This window comes from Camelus bactrianus, chromosome 18 (genome assembly GCF_048773025.1).
Source record: "Camelus bactrianus isolate YW-2024 breed Bactrian camel chromosome 18, ASM4877302v1, whole genome shotgun sequence".
Taxonomy (NCBI): domain Eukaryota; kingdom Metazoa; phylum Chordata; class Mammalia; order Artiodactyla; family Camelidae; genus Camelus; species Camelus bactrianus.
Genome location: NC_133556.1, coordinates 40,819,647 through 40,844,480, shown reverse-complemented (window position 1 = coordinate 40,844,480; position 24,834 = coordinate 40,819,647). Strand labels below are relative to the sequence as shown.

Here is a 24,834-nt window from a genome sequence, read left to right as displayed (position 1 = left end):
TCGTGCTTTCGTAGCCAAGAATGAGGAGAGAGTTGAATGGCTCACCATGAATATTTTAACAACTTTAGAGAGTTCCATGTCTCACTGCATTTAAGTGTCACCTGGAAGAATTCAAGCAGTGTCTAGACCCAGGGGAGGCAAACGGCCTCTCGGTTCCTCTTCAACCTGGCAAACCCAGCAGCCCTCTATGGCCAGACCTTGGCAAGTGCCTTCCCTTGTTATAACAAAACCCTTCCCCCGCACGCCTGTGGTAAGCTTTTGTTTTTTTTAATTAATGGGAATGAAGGTACCTTACAGCCTCCACAGACTTTTCCTTAGGGCTTCTCTCCTTAGACCCGGGCCCCCCGCTGCCCTGGGTCCTGCACTGCAGAAGGTTCCCCTGGCCCTGACACTTCCTCTGGCCACGCCCTCCATCGGGTGGAGTCAGCAAGGCCAAGGGGACATGGTCATTGGCTCCATCCCATGCTCTAGAAACCCAGGACGCCGAATGCCCTGCCTCAGCAGCCCCTGACCCATTTCTAGTGCCTGCACCGGCTCTCCCCGGAGTTCAGATTCCCAGGACTCACAGAGAGGCCAAAGGGCAGCTGTTTGCATGGAGGTTATAGGCAGAGCCCTGACGTGAAATCTGAGTGTCCCCCTGTGCACATCCAAGGCCACTTATGGCAAGGGATGGACCCAGCATTGGGAAGAAAAGGGTCAGGCTAGTGATCAGAGTCTGGGAATCAGCTCTCCCCACACACTCACTTTCTTTGCAGGACTCCCCTGAGTCTGGTTGTTCTAATTTTGAACCTGGCCTTCCCCCTTATAATGAATGTATATTTGTAAAGGCAGGACTTTAGAAACTACTGCACTTAAAATGTTTAGATATATAGAATGTGAGCTCCCAGGTATGCTCTGGCCCTGCACTTCCAAGGGTCCAGAGCATTTATGTTGGCTCTACTGAGACTGTAAGTGGCAAAGACCATCTCCAGAGAGGAGGGGCTCCTGCTTCCCAGTCCGAAGTCAGGATCTTCTGAGCGGATAAAACAATGGACACTGAGACCCTCAATTGTAAATTGATTTAGAATAACGCCAAAGGTGTGTATGACGTGTGTGTGCGCACGCACGCACCTGGGGAATTGTGTGGTACATGACTGTGAGTGTGTGTGTGGCTGTGCGCGCACGCGCCTGGGGATGTGTGTGGTTGTGTGTATGCTATGTGTGTGTGTGCGTCTGAGGACGTGTATGGTTGTGTGTATGGTATGTGTGTGTGTGGTACATGAGTCCATGTACGTGTGTGTGTAGGGAATGTATGTGGGCCAGAGTCAGTGCGTCTGCACGTGTGATTGTGTGTATGTGCATGCATTAGTATTAACAGTAGAAGCTGTCCTTTAGAATTATGAAGTAGTAAAATTTGTATGATGTCTTTTGCTGTATAATTCAAAATTTAAAAAATCTTCAGTCACTAGAAATTTATTCCCCCCCGATTCTGACTTTATTTTTCCATATTGATATGTCTTCATTTTACTGATGAAGAAACTTAGCTTAGAGATGTTAACTGACTCAACCAAGGACATGGAGCTCGCGCACCCAGGGCCAGGACGCAGTCCAAGCCACGCTGCTCCAGAGGCCTGGAGCCCTACTCAAGATCACGCGTTGCCTCTTGGTGGGGGAACAGATTCTGATGGGCTGTGGCCAGCGTGCAGGCTGCCCAAACTGGGGACACGGGAAGCCGGGCAGAGAGTACCAGACAGCAGAGAAGAGTGAAGCCCTGCTCAGAAATTAGATAGGTTCCTAGGTCTTGGATGAGTAAGGAGGCTCACTGCTCATCCTTGATCCCTTTGCTGGTGGCCAAAAGGGACCAAGGTCCACGAGAGCACTTCTGGGATCTGCCTGCCAAAACCTGCAAAAGGACTGCTCACGACTGGCTCTGCAGTAGGAGCAGAGGAAGGAAATATCACCTTTTGGTGGACATTATTGGTGATGGCAGTAGGAGGCCTAGCAGCCTCGGTATAGTGGTGGCAGGACAGGGTCCTAGTGGATGATCGTTTTCACCTCTCTTAAAAATCATTGCTTCGTATATTATATCCATTTTGCGGTTTACTTTAGGGTGGTAAATATGGTCTCTGTTACTCCATATTAGCTGGATTGATTAATTTTTTTATTGTTAATTTTCTCTTCAATGATTTGGAAGCTATATTGCCTTTTAATGAAAATTCTCTCTAAATTTTTATAAATCATCTCTAAGTTCATAACTTTATATGTAATTGGACCAGTATTCCTATAACACTATCAAAACTGAAATAACCTATTAGATCCTGTTCCTCAATAATGATAAATTTAGCATATTTTACCTCTCTGCTGTTCCAGATTGTGTGTGTGTGCATTTTTGTGTGTGTGTGTTTGTGTGTGTGTGTGTGTATGTGTCCTCCAGTTACTATGTTTAGACAGTTGCTTCCAGTTTGTTATATTAACAATGAAATATAGCTATAAACTTCCTGGATTTCATTGCTCACTACCACTATTTAATACCATGTCTTTCCCACTTTTCAGTTATTTACTTATCGGGATTTTCAAATCAACTGGACACATGATTGGCTAAGTTTTTTCGAGAAGTGGACTTGGAACACTTTCATGTCTATATGAAGCTTTATGTTCTCCTCCTCAACAACTCTCAGGGTGTTGTTGATGGCCCAAGCCTTGTTTTAAAATATGGCATTGTTTTTCATCACCAAAAAAACAAAAAACTTTTCTTGATTTAAATTGCTGTCTTTTTATGACTGGCTAGTCTTTTCTGGTGGATAGAGATTTACTTAACCTTCCCCCTTCTTTTCGCCATAACTCGGATTCATTGAGATGCATGTTTTTACCATTTCTCAGATGGGCTTCCGCTTTGACTTCCACTTTAAACCATCACCCCACTCTTTTTCTCCATGCTTATTCCTGAAACAGTGAGCTCTCTATCGGATTAAAGGTGGTTCCCGTCAGAGATGTGTGGCTCCCTGTCCAAAGGTCCAAATGAAGAGAAAAGGAAAGATTCCTGTTTCTGGTGGTTACATTTTGTCAGCTTAGAGATCTAGTTATCCGTGTGGCTGCGGTGGAATCTGCAATATCTTGGCTCAGAGTTTCCTTTTTCTGGCTTACTAGGGGAGCCGCAATAGCTGGGGTCACGGCGCTGTGGCCGTTGTCAGGATCCCAGGACTGAGGCAGCCCCTCTCCCCCCTTGTTATTTTGATCTTGCAAACTGGGCCCCAGCTATGCGAACCCTGCATCTGGCGGCCAGGATCGCCCCCCACGTGACGTGTCCCCAGTTCCTCGGCGTCCCTCACTGCTATCAGCTAGCTCCAGTAAGGGTGCGAGCTGGCTTCCACTGCGGTCTTTCCTCCTTCCTCTCCAGGCAGGCCGTCCTTTCCCACTAGATGTCCCTATACTTTCTCTCCTGTGCTACATAAGCTGAAGGAATTCCTCAGGGTTTCCAGCAGGTACATGGCGCTCTTCTATGTTTGGACCCCTTCAGTGCTTGTAGTGGAAATTTAGGAGGTGGAAAGGAAGAGCTTGGGGGTTCTCCGTATCTAGGGGCTCCCTATCCAGCAGATTCAACTAACTGTGGTTTGAAAATATTCGTGAAAAAACAGTTTCAAAAAGCAACACTTGAATTTGCCATCATTGACAACTACTTACATAGCATTCATGTTGTATTAGATACAGTGAGTAATCCAGAGATGATTTGAAGATATATATAAAGTACATGGGAGGGTACACATAAGTTCCATGCAAGTCCTATGCCATTTTATACAAGAGGCGTCAGCATCCATGGATGTTGACTTCAGGGGGGAGTCCTGGAACCAGTGCCCCATGGTTACCAAGGGATGACTAGAAGTCCAGGCTCCTTATCCCAGCCTGTCAGGTCCCCATGTGGTCTGAAACCTACCTGTACCACACTTCCCTTGTCACTCTCCTCCAGCCCTGGCAGACTGTCCTTTGATTTTTGAACAGGCCACACTCACTGTGCTTCAGATCTGGCCCCTAGAAATACCCGTTACTTTCTGAGCATGGCTCTGCTTTCACAAAAAGGGCTGCATTGTCACTAGAGAAGACACTGTGGAATTTCCTTTAAAAACTGAAAATAGACTTAACTCATGATCCAGCCTTCCCACTCCCGGGCATATGTCAGAAGAAAACTCTAATTCAAAAAGTCACATGCACCTCAATGCTCACAGCAGCACTATTTATAATAGCCAGGACATGGCAAAAACGCAAATGTCCGTCGACAGCTGACTAGATAAAGATGTAGTAGTATATTTATACAAAGGAATACTACTCAATCATTAAGAAGAACAAAATAATGTCATTTGCAGCAACATAGATGGATGTAGAGATAGCCATTCTAAGTGAAGTAAGCCAGAAAAAGAGAAGAATGCCATATAAAATCACTTATATGTTATATCACTTAACTACAAGTAGACATTCCCACTTGATTATCCCATAAAAATCTCAAGCTCTGTGTGTTTGAATTTACACTCGCTCAGAACTAGGTTTACTTCTTCAAACAATGGCATGTCTACTTGTCAATTATAAGTATATTTCTGGGACTGAAATGAAATGTCCTTGCAGGAAAAGTTTTGAAACTTAATCAGTGGACAGAGAGCAGATGAAGCCACGGGAATAAATGCCACCCACTGACAGTTTATCAAAGAAAAGGGAAGGAGGGCACTTCTGGTTCAGAAAATATGGCAGACCGGAAAATTGAAGACCCACTCACTAAAGACACATAAAAAGTTAGGACACAATGCCGCCAATATTTTCTTGTTTTTTTTTTTTTTTACAGGCATATTTATTGTGGTACGATTCCTGTATAGTAAATTACATATATTTCACATGTACTATTTGATGAATTTGATAGATGTCTACACCCAGAAAACCATCATCGCAATCAAGATAGCTAACATTTCCATAACTCTCCAAGAGGGACACTTTTCCAATTACCATATTTATCCCTTCCCATCCCCTTCTCTCCCTGGTAATCGTAAGTTTGTTTCTCTATGTCTGTGGGTCTGTTTCACTTTTGTAGTTAAGTTCACTTGTGTCTTTTTTTAGATTCCACATATAAGTGATTTTATATGGCATTCTTCTCTTTTTCTGGCTTACTTCACTTAGAATGGCTATCTCTACATCCATCTATGTTGCTGCAAATGACATTATTTTGTTCTTCTTAATGATTGAGTAGTATTCCTTTGTATAAATATACTACTACATCTTTATCTAGTCAGCTGTCGACGGACATTTGCGTTTTTGCCATGTCCTGGCTATTATAAATAGTGCTGCTGTGAGCATTGAGGTGCATGTGACTTTTTGAATTAGAGTTTTCTTCTGACATATGCCCGGGAGTGGGAAGGCTGGATCATGAGTTAAGTCTATTTTCAGTTTTTAAAGGAAATTCCACAGTGTCTTCTCTAGTGACAATGCAGCCCTTTTTGTGAAAGCAGAGCCATGCTCAGAAAGTAACGGGTATTTCTAGGGGCCAGATCTGAAGCACAGTGAGTGTGGCCTGTTCAAAAATCAAAGGACAGTCTGCCAGGGCTGGAGGAGAGTGACAAGGGAAGTGTGGTACAGGTAGGTTTCAGACCACATGGGGACCTGACAGGCTGGGATAAGGAGCCTGGACTTCTAGTCATCCCTTGGTAACCATGGGGCACTGGTTCCAGGACTCCCCCCTGAAGTCAACATCCATGGATGCTGACGCCTCTTGTATAAAATGGCATAGGACTTGCATGGAACTTATGTGTACCCTCCCATGTACTTTATATATATCTTCAAATCATCTCTGGATTACTCACTGTATCTAATACAACATGAATGCTATGTAAGTAGTTGTCAATGATGGCAAATTCAAGTGTTGCTTTTTGAAACTGTTTTTTCACGAATATTTTCAAACCACAGTTAGTTGAATCTGCTGGATAGGGAGCCCCTAGATACGGAGAACCCCCAAGCTCTTCCTTTCCACCTCCTAAATTTCCACTACAAGCACTGAAGGGGTCCAAACATAGAAGAGCGCCATGTACCTGCTGGAAACCCTGAGGAATTCCTTCAGCTTATGTAGCACAGGAGAGAAAGTATAGGGACATCTAGTGGGAAAGGACGGCCTGCCTGGAGAGGAAGGAGGAAAGACCGCAGTGGAAGCCAGCTCGCACCCTTACTGGAGCTAGCTGATAGCAGTGAGGGACGCCGAGGAACTGGGGACACGTCACGTGGGGGGCGATCCTGGCCGCCAGATGCAGGGTTCGCATAGCTGGGGCCCAGTTTGCAAGATCAAAATAACAAGGGGGGAGAGGGGCTGCCTCAGTCCTGGGATCCTGACAACGGCCACAGCGCCGTGACCCCAGCTATTGCGGCTCCCCTAGTAAGCCAGAAAAAGGAAACTCTGAGCCAAGATATTGCAGATTCCACCGCAGCCACACGGATAACTAGATCTCTAAGCTGACAAAATGTAACCACCAGAAACAGGAATCTTTCCTTTTCTCTTCATTTGGACCTTTGGACAGGGAGCCACACATCTCTGACGGGAACCACCTTTAATCCGATAGAGAGCTCACTGTTTCAGGAATAAGCATGGAGAAAAAGAGTGGGGTGATGGTTTAAAGTGGAAGTCAAAGCGGAAGCCCATCTGAGAAATGGTAAAAACATGCATCTCAATGAATCCGAGTTATGGCGAAAAGAAGGGGGAAGGTTAAGTAAATCTCTATCCACCAGAAAAGACTAGCCAGTCATAAAAAGACAGCAATTTAAATCAAGAAAACTTTTTTGTTTTTTTGGTGATGAAAAACAATGCCATATTTTAAAACAAGGCTTGGGCCATCAACAACACCCTGAGAGTTGTTGAGGAGGAGAACATAAAGCTTCATATAGACATGAAAGTGTTCCAAGTCCACTTCTCGAAAAAACTTAGCCAATCATGTGTCCAGTTGATTTGAAAATCCCGATAAGTAAATAACTGAAAAGTGGGAAAGACATGGTATTAAATAGTGGTAGTGAGCAATGAAATCCAGGAAGTTTATAGCTATATTTCATTGTTAATATAACAAACTGGAAGCAACTGTCTAAACATAGTAACTGGAGGACACATACACACACACACACACAAACACACACACACAAAAATGCACACACACACAATCTGGAACAGCAGAGAGGTAAAATATGCTAAATTTATCATTATTGAGGAACAGGATCTAATAGGTTATTTCAGTTTTGATAGTGTTATAGGAATACTGGTCCAATTACATATAAAGTTATGAACTTAGAGATGATTTATAAAAATTTAGAGAGAATTTTCATTAAAAGGCAATATAGCTTCCAAATCATTGAAGAGAAAATTAACAATAAAAAAATTAATCAATCCAGCTAATATGGAGTAACAGAGACCATATTTACCACCCTAAAGTAAACCGCAAAATGGATATAATATACGAAGCAATGATTTTTAAGAGAGGTGAAAACGATCATCCACTAGGACCCTGTCCTGCCACCACTATACCGAGGCTGCTAGGCCTCCTACTGCCATCACCAATAATGTCCACCAAAAGGTGATATTTCCTTCCTCTGCTCCTACTGCAGAGCCAGTCGTGAGCAGTCCTTTTGCAGGTTTTGGCAGGCAGATCCCAGAAGTGCTCTCGTGGACCTTGGTCCCTTTTGGCCACCAGCAAAGGGATCAAGGATGAGCAGTGAGCCTCCTTACTCATCCAAGACCTAGGAACCTATCTAATTTCTGAGCAGGGCTTCACTCTTCTCTGCTGTCTGGTACTCTCTGCCCGGCTTCCCGTGTCCCCAGTTTGGGCAGCCTGCACGCTGGCCACAGCCCATCAGAATCTGTTCCCCCACCAAGAGGCAACGCGTGATCTTGAGTAGGGCTCCAGGCCTCTGGAGCAGCGTGGCTTGGACTGCGTCCTGGCCCTGGGTGCGCGAGCTCCATGTCCTTGGTTGAGTCAGTTAACATCTCTAAGCTAAGTTTCTTCATCAGTAAAATGAAGACATATCAATATGGAAAAATAAAGTCAGAATCGGGGGGGAATAAATTTCTAGTGACTGAAGATTTTTTAAATTTTGAATTATACAGCAAAAGACATCATACAAATTTTACTACTTCATAATTCTAAAGGACAGCTTCTACTGTTAATACTAATGCATGCACATACACACAATCACACGTGCAGACGCACTGACTCTGGCCCACATACATTCCCTACACACACACGTACATGGACTCATGTACCACACACACACATACCATACACACAACCATACACGTCCTCAGACGCACACACACACATAGCATACACACAACCACACACATCCCCAGGCGCGTGCGCGCACAGCCACACACACACTCACAGTCATGTACCACACAATTCCCCAGGTGCGTGCGTGCGCACACACACGTCATACACACCTTTGGCGTTATTCTAAATCAATTTACAATTGAGGGTCTCAGTGTCCATTGTTTTATCCGCTCAGAAGATCCTGACTTCGGACTGGGAAGCAGGAGCCCCTCCTCTCTGGAGATGGTCTTTGCCACTTACAGTCTCAGTAGAGCCAACATAAATGCTCTGGACCCTTGGAAGTGCAGGGCCAGAGCATACCTGGGAGCTCACATTCTATATATCTAAACATTTTAAGTGCAGTAGTTTCTAAAGTCCTGCCTTTACAAATATACATTCATTATAAGGGGGAAGGCCAGGTTCAAAATTAGAACAACCAGACTCAGGGGAGTCCTGCAAAGAAAGTGAGTGTGTGGGGAGAGCTGATTCCCAGACTCTGATCACTAGCCTGACCCTTTTCTTCCCAATGCTGGGTCCATCCCTTGCCATAAGTGGCCTTGGATGTGCACAGGGGGACACTCAGATTTCACGTCAGGGCTCTGCCTATAACCTCCATGCAAACAGCTGCCCTTTGGCCTCTCTGTGAGTCCTGGGAATCTGAACTCCGGGGAGAGCCGGTGCAGGCACTAGAAATGGGTCAGGGGCTGCTGAGGCAGGGCATTCGGCGTCCTGGGTTTCTAGAGCATGGGATGGAGCCAATGACCATGTCCCCTTGGCCTTGCTGACTCCACCCGATGGAGGGCGTGGCCAGAGGAAGTGTCAGGGCCAGGGGAACCTTCTGCAGTGCAGGACCCAGGGCAGCGGGGGGCCCGGGTCTAAGGAGAGAAGCCCTAAGGAAAAGTCTGTGGAGGCTGTAAGGTACCTTCATTCCCATTAATTAAAAAAAACAAAAGCTTACCACAGGCGTGCGGGGGAAGGGTTTTGTTATAACAAGGGAAGGCACTTGCCAAGGTCTGGCCATAGAGGGCTGCTGGGTTTGCCAGGTTGAAGAGGAACCGAGAGGCCGTTTGCCTCCCCTGGGTCTAGACACTGCTTGAATTCTTCCAGGTGACACTTAAATGCAGTGAGACATGGAACTCTCTAAAGTTGTTAAAATATTCATGGTGAGCCATTCAACTCTCTCCTCATTCTTGGCTACGAAAGCACGATAAACACAGGTGGGAATCTCATCAGCCTGTTGGTTGGTTCACTGTCCGTCTGGCGCCCCCTCTTGTAGGAGCCTTTATCACATCACCCAGGGCTGACCCATCTCAGGATCACAGCTGATTTTCCACAGGTGGCACCACTTGCTGGTGACATGAAGGAACCATGTTAGCCACCTCCCAAACTCTGAGGCTTCTCCTGGGAGGAGCCTGCAGACACCCAGTCCAGCCTCTGCACAATGATGCTCCTCAGTGTCACTCCCGGCTTGCTGCCCTGGCCTCTAGCTCTGGCCAGAACCTCGCTGAATTGTCGATAAATGTCCCCCATGCACCACGTCTAAGCTTGGGGTCCAGAGGTGACCATGGTTCTTATTTTCTTCCCATCGATGGACTGTTTGATCTTCATGTAATCGTGTTGGCACGAAGGCCAGTACCACCCTCTTGAGGCCTCCCCGAGCCGCCTCTGTCTATAACTGTCCTAGCGCCCCAGGGGATCGGGTCTGAAGCCTGGCACTCAGACACGAGGATGACAGCTGGAGAGACAGGAATCCACTCCTGCTGTGGCTTCTGCTGAGGCTCGATGTGGCCATACAAATGGATCCCACAGGCCCTGACTTCACTTGACTCGCTGCAGGGATGCTCCCACACTGCCCCGTTCCCCCCCCAGAGACAGAGGGCTTTCTGCTTGTTCCCGAAGGCCCCACCCCCGAGGGGCCACTGGGTCCAGTGGAGCGTCCAGCCTGGTTCCCCGCCAGCCCTTGGGGCTTTGGTGGGGCCTGGAACATCAACTACCCTCCCCTTAGTGGTCCGTTTGTCCTTTCCAGCCAACAGACCTAGGTCATAAGCACTTTAACTCACCTTAGGGTGTTTTCCTCACTTCAGGGGCAGTGAGGACAGGGCTTCTTCACACTCCAAGTGCCCCAGGTCTGGATGCAGACAGTCTGGCTCTCCCCCAAGTCCTGCAGTTCCCGGCCACACCTGCTGCTGGTCACAGTCTGTGCTGTGTTCTCTTCCAGGACAAGGGGTGCACTCTGACCCCCGCCCCGCCCCCACCAGCGGTGGCAGAGGCGGCGGACAGGCAGGTGAGCTGGGGCCTGAGACCGTGCCCGCAGATCAGTGCCCCAGAGGCCGCTGGTGACTAGAGGGGCCACGGGGCAGAAGGCAGCATGGGATGGGAGGAGGAGGAAGGTTCAGGATAAGGAGATGAAAGGGGGAACGGACAGCACTGTGAGGGCCTCGGCCATGAAAGGGAGGAGAAATCACAGTGACAGCTGGAGCGGTGTCGGCGTTAAAAGCTGCGGGCTGTTTTTTTTAATTTTATTAATTACCAATATATATTGACAGATTTCTTATTTTATTAAAGTTTATGTTCCATGTCATATAACAGGATAGAGTATGTTATTATTTATTAAATAATACATAATAGAAGATATAATAGCATATTATCTTCTGTTTATTTATTAGCAGATAGTATATAATACATATGTAGGTGTTTATACACATAATATATAATTCATGCATCTATATAATATATAACCCATAACAAATAATGTAAGATTATGATTAATATATAATATAACAAGATTACATAACAATAATGATGTAATATTACCCATTGTATGTCTTGGTTCATGACACATTCTCATCTTAGGTGCCTGTCAGAGGTATTTATGTATTAAAATTAATATTATAAGACACAGTTATGAACCTATCACCCAGCACCATAACAGGAATATTGACAGTGACATACTGTGTCCTCTTTCCCTATCCTGCTCTTGGCCTTTTCTCACAGGAAGTAACCAGCATCCTGAATCCTGGCTTACCCTTGCCTTGTGTTACTTTCACACACACAACATTTAAGATCAGTTAAAACAAATGAACTGCAGGTACATGCAATGAAGTGGGTGAATCACACACTCCATGTTAAATTGAAAAAGTAACCCCTAGAAGGTAGCCGATAGTGTGCTATGCTTTTAACTGTGTATATATATATGTCAACTAAACTCACTGAATTAAGAACAACTACAGCTAGAGTCCAGGTGGGAGAGGGACAGATAAAAGGTGAGGTGAGCAGGTTTGCTGCAGGTGAGCGAGTTCCTTTCCAGTGACATGTCATTCTCTCTGAAGCAGGAGGCAAGGCCATCTGCTGGGAGTCAGGGAAGAGACAGAGGGAAGGTTAGAGGTGTGCAGAGAGCAGAGAATGTTGACACCACTGAGTGATAAGTGGGGAAATGTGCTCACTAGAGAAATCCTGGAGGATTGCCTGGCAGCGGCAACATGGTGGGCATTGATTTGTAGTCTTGGAAATCTGTGCTGGGAGAGCCTGCTGCCTGCAGGCTCAGAACAAGTAGAGCTGGGTGAACCGAGATGGAAGTCGGCCTGGTGAGGAACTGAAAAGGTCAAGGCTCAAGGGGGTTTTGTCTGTCATAAAGAGAGTGCTGACTGTGGATGCAGAGCTGGAAGGTGGGGAAGTGGAAGTAAGAGGAACGTGGACAGGCAGGAAAGCAGAGGAGTCAGCGCATGATGCCCCAGTGAGGGTGAAGGAGGGCCAGGGAGGCTGGTGGAGAAGAAGCTGGACGGCTAGAGGTGGGCATTTAAAGGAGAGAGGCTGGACCTGGGGTGGAGACACGCCCGGGTATGAGCCCAGGGGTAGGGTGAACGGGGGGTGGCTGGCTCAGGGTGACAGAGAAGAAGACCCTACAATGACCATACTGGGTGGTGGAAGGAGAATGAACTTTGACGTCTTGATGGTAGGAGGCGAGGCAATACAGAGCTGGTGGTCCAGGTGCTCCTGACTGAGGCAGATGAGCAGGGAGGCCAGGGTGGCAGGCACTGCTAGGAAAGGATCTGGGTTTTCCATGTGCTCCCACGAGGGGAGGAGCAATCATCTGAAGGGGGAAAGTGAGCACAAGGAGGCCAACCCAGGCTCCTGATCAAACGGGGGTTGTGAAGGTGCAAAGCGTCAACTCCAGTGATGGTGGCCCAGGAAGCAGGGACCACGGGTGAAGTGAGGGGGCACTCAGAGAAGAGAGGGAGAAGAGTCTTCTGGGTGTAGGGGGAAGAGAGGCCCGAGGACAAAGGAGCACAGAGGCACAGTGATGAGGATGGACTGGCTCTATGGTGACACTGCAGGGATGGCTGGATCTTTGTCCTGAGGGCTTAGGTTGGGGGGACTACTGGCCTCATGAGGATCCCCCTCTCAGCAGCCTGGACAGAGGCTCTCGCTCCTGAGAGCTGTGTGGCCACCACTGTTCCCGGAGGGGCTCTGCCTCCATCTTCTCTTATCAGACTTTCCTGCCCAGCCCCCGACCGCCAGCGAGGGAGCCTGGGCCTCGCAGCTGTTTGCCGTGGAGGGACACAGGCTCCTCGGAGGAGCAGGCGGATCTTACTTTGCTCCGTAACCCAGGGCCTAGCAAAGCGCCAGCCCATGTGTGGGCCATGTAGGGGCTTGGATACTTACTATACTAACTCAAAGCAGTAGAATTGCAGAGCTGGAGGAAGGGACCACTGAGCTCACAGAGTTCACTGCCCACACCCCCATTCTACAGATGAGGAATCAGAGACAAATCAGTGAAGCAGCCTTGGCCAAGGTCACGCTGCTCGTAAATGCTGGCCTGTGTCGGGCATGCCAAGTGATGAGCTGCAGTGAAGGGGCTGAGAGGGGTCTCTGGGGCCAGAGAGCTCGGGTTCAAGTCCCAGCTCTGCCATTTATTAGCCGTGTGATTAATGAATGTCCTTACCTTTAAAGTGGAACTCATAGTGGTGCCAACTCATTGGGTTGTCATGAACACAGCGTTCCTGGAACAGCAGGATAGAGTTCTGTAAGGGTTTGCTGTTGCTTTTGTTATGATTATTATCACCAAGTGAACCCTGAAATGAAGAACAAAGGCAGCAAGAATTTTTATTTTAAAGGAGTTTCAAATCCTCTGATGAATGCTTCATTTCATCTATTCAAGTTTTCATTTGACCCTTATTAACAACTACACAATGGATGACTTTTGAGGCAATCTTGCTTCATGTCTTTAATTCTCACTAACGACACAGGCTATTTAACAGGCAGCAGTTTCTTTTCCAGGAAGAGGGACAAAAAGTTAAAAATGACTCAGTGCCTCTCGGCCCCCAGTGAGTTGGTTGTGACCTGTCAACCCAGCTTTGGGGAAGTGCCCGCTCCCCATGAGCCCACTGAGCTGCCCCGCAGCCTCCAAGGGGTGCCGTACCCCCACACGAATCCAGTCTCTTGGTTCCTATCTTTGCTTCAGATCCCTCAAGGACTGCCCATGCCCCAGGGCCCCATCTGCCCCACCAGCCTTGGCTGCTGGACTCCAGGACACCATCCTGGGTCTCAACCATCCCCTGTTCCTATGACCGCCCCACTACTCTACATTTTGTCCTTCAAGTGTGGGCTTCTGTGGCTCGCCACACAGCAGGGGTCTCCCCGTCCTCCACCTTGGGTAACTGCATCGTCCTGCACAGTGTCTAGGGAACCCGTGTGGAGGCAGGAAGAATACAGAACAACAGGTGCTCAGAGGGGCTGCCTTTCCCACTGCAGGGGCCCTAGAGAGCTTTCTCCCAGCTGGTTATTCACAGGCGCTGAAGCTGTGGAATCTCGATCTCACCAATTTAAAGGGCATCATCACTAATTAGAAAAGCAATCATTTCTTCAGTAGCAAAAAGAGAAAAGACTTTGTGTTCCCCACCTCCAACAGTTTTCCTCCACCTTCAGATGTTTCTCATCTCTGGGCAAGGGTAGAATGCAACTCACAGAATATTATTTTTCAATGTCTTTTCCCACTCTGAAGATTGCTTTCCCAGAACCGATGAAGGCTAGAATTGTTTAGCTTCCCTGGACTGAGGATTCAGAGGCCTGGGGGGAAGGGGGGAGGGGGAGGTGAGATAACTCAGCAATATTGAACCTAACAGAGACATAAAAAGGTTCTATTCTAAACAGAAAGGAAGCAGGATGCTATAGAAACAGGAAAACCATAGTTGGAAATACAATAACGAGTTGCAAGAGAATAAACATAAAGATGTAAAAATGAAAAAGGACATCAAAATAAAAAAAGTTGGGAATGGGAGAGGGGAGCAAGAAAATGTAGATTTTTTTCTTTCTTTTTTTTCTTCGTTATTCTTAGGATGTGTTGGAGCCTACGTGATTATCAGTCTAAAGGAAATAGATATAGTAATGGGCTGATATATTTGAAGAATAAGGTAACCACAAATCAAAAGCATACAATAGAGTCGCAAAAAAACCAAAAAGAAACAAACTCAAAATGGCTTAAAGACTTAAATATTACACACGACACTATAAACTTCTCACAAGAAAACATAGGCAAAACATTATTTGACATACATCTCAGCAATGTTTTCGTAGGGTAACCTAAGCAACCCAAGCAACAGAAATAAAAGCCAAAATAAATAAATGAGACCTAATTAAACTTATAAACTTTTGCACAGCAATAGAAACCATAAGTAAAACTAAAAGACAACCTATGGAATGGGAGAAAATATTTGCAAAAGATGAGACTGTCCATGGCTTAATTTCTAGACTATATAAATAGTTCATACAACTTAATAAGAAAAAAATAAACAACCAAATCCAAAAATGGGCAGAACAACTAAACAAGCAATTCTCCAATGAAGACACACAGATGGCCAATAGGCATATAAAAAATGCTTAATATCGTTCAATTATCAGAGAAATGCAACTCAAAACTACAATGTTATCATCTCACACCAGTCAGAATGGCCATCATTCAAAAGTCCACAAACCATAAATGCCGGAGAGGCTGTGGAGAAAAGGAAACCCTCCTACATTGTTGGTGGGAATGTAGTTTGGTGCAGCCACTGTGGAAAACAGTATGGAGATTCCTCAAAAGACAAAAAAAAAAAAAAAAAAAAAAAGTCTTATCACCTAATCCAGCAATCCCACTCCTGGGCATATATCCAGAGGGAACCTTCATTCCAAAAGATACCTGCACCCCAATTTTCACAGGAGCACTGTTTACAATGGCCAAGACATAGAAGCAACCTAAACATTCACTGACAGATGACTGGATAAAGATGTGGTATTTAGATATAACAGAATATTACTCAGTCATAACAAAGAAGGAAATAAGGCCATTTACAGCAACATGGATGGAACTGGAGATTATCTCACTAAGTGAAATAAGTTAGACAAAGACAAGTATCATATGATATTATTTATATGTGGAATTTTTAAAAATATGATACAAATGGACTTATCTATAAAACAAAAAACAGACTCACAGACTTATAAAACAAACTTAGGAGTTTGGGATTAACAGATACAAATTACTATATGTAAAACAGACAAACGACAAGGATTCACTGTAGAACACAGGGAAGAATATTCAGTATCTTGCAACCTATAATGGAAAAGAACCTGAAAAAGAATAGACTATGTATATGTACAACTGAATCACTATGCTGCATACCTGAAACTAACAAAACAGCTGTATAACTGAAACTAACAAAACATTGTAAATCAATCACATTTCAATTTAAAAAAAAATGATAAGCTCTAAATACCTTTATTCAAAGAAAATCTTGAACTCTTCCCTCTTACAAAATTTAAAATGGGTAGCTTGAGCAGGACCAAATTATACTGGATGGGCAGTTACATATCTTCTCCAGCACGTGGCCCATGCTACACACACATCGTGTTTTCCTACAGGTAAGAACAGCCCTGACTGCACAGCGAGCGACTCTTTCTGGGACAAGGGCCTCTGTGGCAGTGGCCTCCTTGTCACCGCTGCATCTCACCAGGAGGCCAGGGTTTTCAGAGGGGAGGGGACATAGAGCTCATACACTTCAAATTGACTTCCCGAAAAAACTATGGAAAAACCAAATTCACCTGCAGTGTAGGAAACATGAGCAGGGCCCCTAAGCAGACCGACAAGCCCAAAGTAAGATGGCCCGATGTTCAGATCGGAACCAGAACAAAGACCACCTGGCCCCAGTTAAATGACCACCACCTCACCTGCAATGAACTGCTCGTACTCACTGTCAGGGATGTTTCTGTTGAGACTTGGGAGGTCAAAGGAGTCGGACCAGGGATCGGGGCTCTGCCAGTGGTAGAGGTGGCCCCAAGGGAATAGCACCAGTACCGGCTCCTCCATCTTCAGCAGGGTCTTCAGGAGGAAGGCAATGTGGAAGCAGACGTTCCTACGGAGGTTGAAGCCTTCTGGAGGGTTGAAGTCACACAGAAGGTACCTGGCAGGGAGCAAAGGAGAGCGGGTCTTCAGGGCCAGGCCTCTGCACAGGAATCCCGGCTTAGATAGAACAGATACAACGGGAATCCCTGCACAGCCCATGGCCTAGACTCCAGACACATTCAGCAGCTTCTGGTTTGTAAAGAGGAGGCACTGCCCACCCATCTCCATGTGGCCAATTACTTCAAGTCCGGGAGCAGTTGCGGAAGACATCTTGGCATCCGTCTAACACCACTAAGCACCCGACTAGCATCTGAGCACCCGTTCTCCAGGGGCTCTCAAACTTCTTGTTCTACAGAACCCTATACACTCTTAACAATTACTGAGAACTCCAAAAGGCTGCTATTTATGTGAGTTTAATCTATCAATATTTCCTGTGTTAGAAGTTAAATAAGAAGTTAGAAAAAGTGTATGAATTCACTTAAAAATATTAACAATCTACTGTATGTTACCATTAATACTCTTAAACAAAATATAATTCTATTTTTCAAAAGAAAAATCATTAGTGAGAAGAATAGCAGTGATTTTAATTTCTGCAAATCTCTTTTGGACTGGTGAGAGCTGAATTCTCCTATCTGCCTCTGCATTCCCTGTTTTGTGATATCGCAGGCCAGTTTTTCCCTGGAAAACCCCGCAGGAACTCGGGAGAGCAAGAGTGTGCAAAAGGCAGGTGACATCCCGGCGTTTCTATGAAAATGGTCTTGCACCTCAGGGGCCTTGAATACACTTTGATAACTGTTGCCCTATCCAAGGCGAGACTCTTCTACACAAGAGCCAGGCAAGCGTCCTGGATTCTGTAATGAGTTACCGCCACCACACCCCTCCCATCTCTGTGTGTTTCTCACAAGCTCCATTACTGCAGATGAGGATGTAATCCTCAACTGGGGCCTCTAATCCCAGAAGACTGCTAACTTCAAGAGGGAGGGTCCCATCTACCATCCCTACACGCCGCATAGTTTATTTTGCGTCAAGCCCTAGATAACTGCTTATCGGCACTGACCCTTGTGTCTTATTCCTGAGGTTGACTGAAGGAACCAACATCTGGATGGAACTGAAATTTCCCTGCAGATAAACAAGGCTGATAAGCCAACCCATTCCAACATCTGATTCTGGGGCTTTTCAAAACTCGGGTAAGGCCCCGCTTCATCTAAGATGGGTCCTCCGCCTGCCATTCCCGGGGGGTTCTGGGAGGCCGCGGCCACCAAGGGCGACCCAGACTCGCGGCCCCAGCCCCAGGGCCTGAGGGGGAGGAAAGCTTGAGGCTGTGCCCAAGCCCTGCCCCGCCCAGCCCCAACACGCTCCCCGGCACCACAGCCCTCCCCGGCCACCGCCCCAACCACGATCCCACCCCGGTTCATGTCCGCCGGCCCGCCGACGGCGCGGACGTACGTTTACCGTCTGTGGGACGCCGCCCCAGACAGGATGTCGGCCGCCGACTGACCAGGCCAGAACTAGTCGCCCGGCCGAGCAAGCCGCCATCCCCAGCAGCAAGCACCGCCATGGTCCCGGGTAGCTGCACAATTACGGAGCCCGCTACCCGCCCCAGAAGCGCACGCCGGCCCGCGAAGTGCGTGGCGCCTGTAACCATGGCAACTCCGCGGGGCCCTCCCCTAGCGCTTGAGTCGTGTGTCCCCCCGAGTCTAGTTGTGCGAGGGCAGAACTTGCGGAGCCAATGGGAGCCAGGGCGCAGCCAGGACGGGGGTGGGGGGAGGCTTATGGGACAGCTGGGCGGTGCCGGGGAGGGCAGGGCCGCGCGGAAGTCCTGACCTGCAGGTGGCGCCTGCCGGAGGCTGGGGCGTTGCTGCCACCAGCGGGCGGGGCAGCGGGGCAGCGGGGCGGGGGCACCCTCACCTGTCCGTGTGTGGGGATCAGCCTGGGCTCCGTGGCCTCCGCTTGCACCGGACGTGGACCCAGGCTACCGGTGGGCAAGATAGAGGACTGAGCCCAGGCACGCTCGGCTGGCCAGGTAGGGCACCTGAAGTGCAGATCCGCCAGGCCCGCTGCCGGCCTTGAATACGCGCTGCTAGGCAGTTTCCAAGAAGACGGGATCTGTCATAAGAGGGGAGGTAGGGCTTGGGTGCCAGATGTCGGGTTGGGTGCAGTCTCACAGGAGAGCCACGGTGAGAGGGCGCAGAGCGGCCCCTCTGTTGGCGGGGCTAAGAGTTTGGGGTATAGGGTCGGGGTGGTGTGTGCCTTTCTCTGTGGTCTCCTCACTCCAGAGCAAGGGGCTCTGCTTCCCCCCTCCCCTCACTGCACTCCCTGCCTTCCCCAGCACCACCTGGGGTGTGGTCATGTCGAGGCAGGGAAGGCCAAGGGAAGGGGCTCATTCAGGGGCAGGGGCCACTCTGCAGGGATGCTGGACCTGACAGCAATGCAGTGCTTCGGAATTCCCCTGGGCTGGGTTTCTAACCAGTGGGATGGAAGGGACTTTCCCTCCTGGGGTGCATTTGGGGGAACTAGATACGTCATGAATGTCAGCCCTGAAAATGGAGGCTGCGCTACATCCATTCTTGGAAAGAAAAATCAGGCCCTTCCAGCCCAGGTGACTCAGAAAGCCAGTCAGCAATGTTCAGGGTCCCCAGTTTAGGCTTTCAATTAGAGCTGAGCGGCTCAGGAGGCCAGATCCCTGTCCGTGGCTCCAGGAGTAGGCTTTCTGCTGGGGGACAGGATCCTCACAAACACCTGTGTCTTTGTGGGTCACTCCCCTCTGACAAGCTGGGAGGCAGGGTGCAGTTGTGGGAAATCGTGTTTCCATGAGGAGAGGGCCACCAAGTGGTGGGGGCACAGGAGACAGTGAGAAAGAGTCCCGCAGCCTTTCTGGAATCAAAAAACTGGCAAATGTGAAAAAGTGCATAATTTGTTTTATTGAACAGGCTGCTTATGTACGTTTGGAGGGCCAGGTTCAAGGACTCTGCATCCCTCCAGGACAATAGCCTCAAGAGAAGAACAGACAGAGCAGGAAGAGATGTGGGGTTTCTCCCAGGAATGAGGCAGAACAGGGATTTCTGCAGATTTGCAAGGAGACCCCGACCGCTGAGCACGGGGTTACAACCCCACGTTACCCTTGTCGTGTTTGGCTTGGGCTCTGGGTCTGGCCTGATCATGTATTTTTCCAGCTGAGTTCCAACACCACCCAGGCCCCCAGGGTGGCCGTGGAGGGAGAGCAAGCCTGGCAGGTGACCCAGGGGTCCCACTGCTGTGCCCCTCCCTTATCTTTGTTCCCTTTCTCCCCGGAAGGTGTGATTGTCTCATGTCATGGTGACAAGCCATCTCTCTTCTCTGTCAGGTGGGATCCCCACCCCCGCTCAGCCTTCTTTCTGCATGGATGCCGAAGGACCAGGGTCACTTGAAGTTCTCAGTTTGAGCAGTAAGGTGGAAACAAAGAAACCAATGGAAACAAAGAAACAAGTCATTGTGGCAAAGCTCCCCACCACAGAGAATCTGCCCTGAGTGGAAGGGAGGTTGTGGGCATGCCCATTTGTTTCGTGTCTCCCAGTGCTCTTCGCTTTCTTATTGCAGACCTGCATGGTTACAACAAAATGATCTGCAAAACTGAAAATATTTACTCTCTGGCTTTTACAGAAAAGGCTGACCAGCCTCTGGTTCCCGTACCGGTCAACTGATTGGAGTACCTTTCCAGTTTGGAAACATCTGGGCAGGCCCAGGTTTGCAAAATTCTTTAAGAGTAGTTATGGAGTTTTGCTTCTAAACATTTTTATGGCTGTATACTTCTGAGCTGAGGTTGTGCTGTGTAATCCTGAGCCGGGATTTTCTCAAACTGTTTCTTATTTCTTATACCGGACACCCCTAAATTCCAAGGGGAATGGGATGTTAAGGAAGCCATGGAGTTTAGGAAAAAGATACAGATTTCATTTCCATTTAAGCATCGATGTATCTCCATCCTAGGCAGTATCGGTTCTGTGGTATTGATAGGGGAACTAAATAGCAACCAAATTTATAGAAAATACTGGGTCATTGGGTACACAAGTTCTTCTTTTCAACATTTTTGTAGTGTTTGCAGTTTAAGATGACCGTTCCTGAGAAACAGGCAGCCTCTTAGAATGAAATAGCATGTTCCCTGAACCATACTCAATTTTTATTTCGTAGACAGCAGGAAGGGCAATCACACATCCAACACTTGGGGACCTCAAAGATAAAACGTAACTTTCTGGGAGCACACTCCCCCCCGTCTCCCTCTGCTCTTTTCACTGTCCCATTTTCCCTGAAGGCTCTTTCGTATCTTCTGCTCATGACTCCAGTAACTCTTCCTTCTCGTCCCTCAGCTGGTAAGTTTACTTTTCTACTTTGACCAAGCAAACTGAGGCCAACAGAGAGAACTTTCACCAGCAACTCCCAGCACATCCGCTCGCCTTCTGATGTCTGTGACCTCACTCTCGCTGCCCCACCTCTTATTACAGGTGACATCGAAAGCCAGATCATCCAAAAGTCACCAGGGGGCCCATCCATACAATCTTCTCTGGGCTGTCACTCCCACATCCATTCTCTCTGTCACTACCTCATCTATTTTGTTCTCCTGCTAGTTGGCTCCTATCAGTATATAAAAGTCCATCCTCTTAAAAGAAAGAAACAGCACTCCTTGACTCTAATTGGCCCCCACCAATTGCCACCCCATGTCTTTGCAGCAAATCTTTAATGAGTCGTTTAAACCCACTGTCTGCATATTCTCTTGAGCCATTCCCTTTTGCACCCACTCTGGCTTTTCCCCTGATCCCTCGCTCTATGGAAACTGCTCTGTCAAGGCCATCAGTGACCCCACGTTGCTAAATATAGTGGTCAGTTTTAGTTTTCATCATGCGTGGCCCTTTGGCAGCATTTGACCCAGCTCCTCCATTTCTCCTCCCCCGTGTTCCTGCTTCACTTGACCTCCAGCCCATCGCTCTGCTTTCGATCCACTGGCTGGTCTTTTGCCAACGTCTCCTCTTTTTTCCAAATATTTATTGCGAATGTGCCTCGGAGTTGGGTCCTGGGTCTCTCCTCTATCTCACTGCTATACTTTTGGTGGAAGCAACCAGACTTGGAAATTGACATGCCATCAATTTCTCGATTTGTCCAAAACTCCCTGATTGGCCTTTTCCATTTGGAACTCTCTCCCTGATACTCATATTCTTTTTCTTTCATTCATCTTGCTTTCACATTCATACATATGTTCTACTGTGTAAATTACTTTTCCAAATTTTGAATCAGTCCATACATATCATGTGAAATGCTCAGATCTCTATTATTTCCACTAAGATGCTTATTCTACCTTAGAACCTTTCTGCATTTCTGTATTTATGTCAATAAAGTGAATAGTATTTCTACAAGCCTCATAGTTAAACAGTGTGTTTGTTTGGGGCTATTATGTAACATGAAATAATGATACATCAACATAGTCCTTTTTCATTTAATTTTATGTAACACCAAGATGAGGTTTTTGCACTGAAGACTGTTTCATTGAAATTTTACCTACGTTATGGACAGTCAGTTTATGTGAAAGCCCTCATTTCTCCCCTTTTCTGATATATTTTCCATTTGGCTATTATAACATATACCTTGGCATGAAATAAAATTCCAAATCCATTCACATAATAAAATTAATACCTTTAAATTATATTTTTTAATGTTAAAAAGAAAGAAAAAAAACCCCAGACTCCTCTACCTATTAGGCATTTCTGTGGCAATATCTAATAGACTCCTTAATCATGACATTGAAGAACTGAGCTGATTCCAGCCCCTTTCCACCTGCTCAGCCCCATCTTGTCCCATTCCCTGTGGATGGAGAGGACATCCATCCCATTTTCCAGGTCCAGATGTTGGAACCATGTTCTCTCTCTCTCTTTCTCTTACACACACACAGACAGCAAATCCAGCTTGTTAGAAAATTCTGGCTACTCTGAATTCATTAACCACGTACTCCCTGTTCCCCACCTTCCTAGGAGCCACCTTCAGCCCCTTGTTGGACACCAATTAGCCTACTTCTTCCATCTTTGCTTTTCTACAATCTCATCCACACAGAGTCAGAGGGAGCCTATAAAAGCATACATTGAGTGTTGTGGGTGTAGCTCAGTGATACAGTGCATGCTTAGCATGCATGAGATCCTGGGTTCAAACTACAGCACCTTCACTAAAATAAATAAATTAACCTCCTCCCAAGAAAACCCAAAACAAAAGCATAAATTGGACATCATCCATCCCATCAAAACTCACTAAAAGGGTCACCATTCCATTAGGAGCCAAAGTCGTCCCAAAGTCTTCGAGGACCCGGCCTGCTCTGCCTCTCCGCCCACACTCTCCCCATCACTCTGGGGGCCTCTGGCTCCGGCTCTTCCTTCTTCCTCCGGATCTATTCTGCTTCAAGTTCATTACTCCTTGAGATCTGCCAGGATTGCCTTATTCCCTCCTGCCTGCCTCCCACCCCACCACCATCACCTGAGTTTGCTCATATCACTCTTATTTTTCCCCAAGCTCTTGCTACCCCCATCATGTTGCCTGTTTTCTCTGCTAAAACTCTGAGCCCCCAGTGATGGGGAGTCGTGTCTATTTTGTTGATTAATAAAGCCCAAGGGCCTTGGGAATGGGTATAGTTACTAGATTCCCATAAGTAGTAGGAGCTTATACAGATTTGCTGAATGAATGCAGAGGTCCTGGTCCAATTCGATGGAGCACTTCTGTGTCCTGCTCAAAGATTAACTCTCCTTTCCTCCTGAGAGAGGGTGACCACTTCCTTGGTGATCAAAGGCAAGATCTATTTTCTTTATGCTGTTAACCTTAGGCGGGGAGACTGGGGGATCTTCATTTATATTTTAAAATTTGATTCACTCTGCAGTTTGTCTCCTGTCTATGTATCCTTGTGAGAAACCGTTTATGAGTGATCATTCTTCCATCAGATTGAACAGGATCCAGGGGGAAGTACCAAGCCTGTCCCATCGGCCATCCTGTGTGTCATGTCCTGTGACCCAGTGGATGCTCAGCACGTAAGTGAACCAACAGGAGTGAGTGAAGAGATGGGAACATCTCATTATTGTGGTGGCTGCACTCTGTCCGATGCCTTGAGATTTGGGGAAGGGTTTACAACTGCGGAGGCGAGATGTCAGGTACTCTGTGCTCTTCCTGAGTGCCCTGGCCTTACCCATTCCCCCAGCCCCCTCTGGGCAGCCAAGCCCAGGAGCTGGGCCACTGGCGATTGTGCTGATCAATAATCCACCTCACCCAAAGTCCGGGGGTAAGAGCGGCCAGCACAACTGGTTGTAGACTCTGAAGTCAGGTCCTTGGAGGAATTCCTCACTGAACAATGTTTTGGACCTTTTATTTTTCTCTATAGCCTCCAGCTGAAGAAACAGATTGCCTTAGGTACATGAAAGGTGAGGACACCTACTATCCCCAAGGAGCCCAGGTGGGGCTGGGAGTCTGCTGTTTGTACAGCCGGTGGGCTCGTGTTGCTTTGGGCATCCCTGTGCCTGAATTCCTGCAGTACACTCGGTGGTAAGAACGGGGGTGCCTGGCAGGGAGGGAAGCGGGTCGGGGGACTACACAGCTGGGGAGACGTTAACCTGGGGTGAGCGGGAGCCGGCTGATGCATGGAATCTCGGTGCAGGGAACTCTCCAAACTCAGAGAGGTTCCCACTCCCGCAGGGTCCCTTTGATCAGGGTGCTAGGCTGTCAGCACTGCAGGGTCCCTGTGAGGATCATGGTGCCTTCAGGCAGTGGGAAGTGAGGGGTCCAGTGGCAATTAAATTAACTGTGCACCCAAAGCCAACCCCCGTCTCTTTCAGCCTGTTTCCTAATCTGCCAAACTGGAATGATGTTAACCATCCCGCAGGTTTGTTGATGGGCTGGGACACACTAGACAGCCAGGAGCTGGAATTCCTCTGTGCCCTGATTGTTATCCTTCCTTCACAGTATTTATTCTCACAAGTTCAGTCTCTCTGTCTCTCTCTCATTCACTTGTAACTTTCTCTCCTGCTCTGGTTTCATTTGATTCCCACCCTCCTCCCAATCCCCAGATGAGTGAAATTAATTTCTGTGTGTCAGTTCCAAATTCCCGGGAAAGATGCTCTGTCCCCTCTGGACTGGTTGTCCAACCCATCAGTTGCAGTCAGAGGAGTG

General features: G+C 47.5%; 2 long non-coding RNA genes across 2 annotated transcripts; one reads left to right on the top strand and one right to left on the bottom strand.

Moving 5' to 3' along the window:
• Positions 1 to 10,931: 10,931 nt before the first annotated feature.
• On the bottom strand, positions 10,932 to 18,237 carry LOC141573946 (uncharacterized). Its single transcript, XR_012500448.1, has 3 exons — positions 18,118 to 18,237; positions 13,237 to 16,729; positions 10,932 to 12,328 (listed from the first exon to the last, which is right to left on the bottom strand). It is a non-coding gene; the product is annotated as an uncharacterized LOC141573946 (long non-coding RNA).
• A 1,882-nt stretch (positions 18,238 to 20,119) lies between these two features.
• LOC141573856 (uncharacterized) lies at positions 20,120 to 24,511 on the top strand. The gene is made up of 3 exons (XR_012500184.1): positions 20,120 to 20,393; positions 23,616 to 23,702; positions 24,050 to 24,511. It is a non-coding gene; the product is annotated as an uncharacterized LOC141573856 (long non-coding RNA).
• The last annotated feature ends 323 nt before the right edge of the window (positions 24,512 to 24,834 follow it).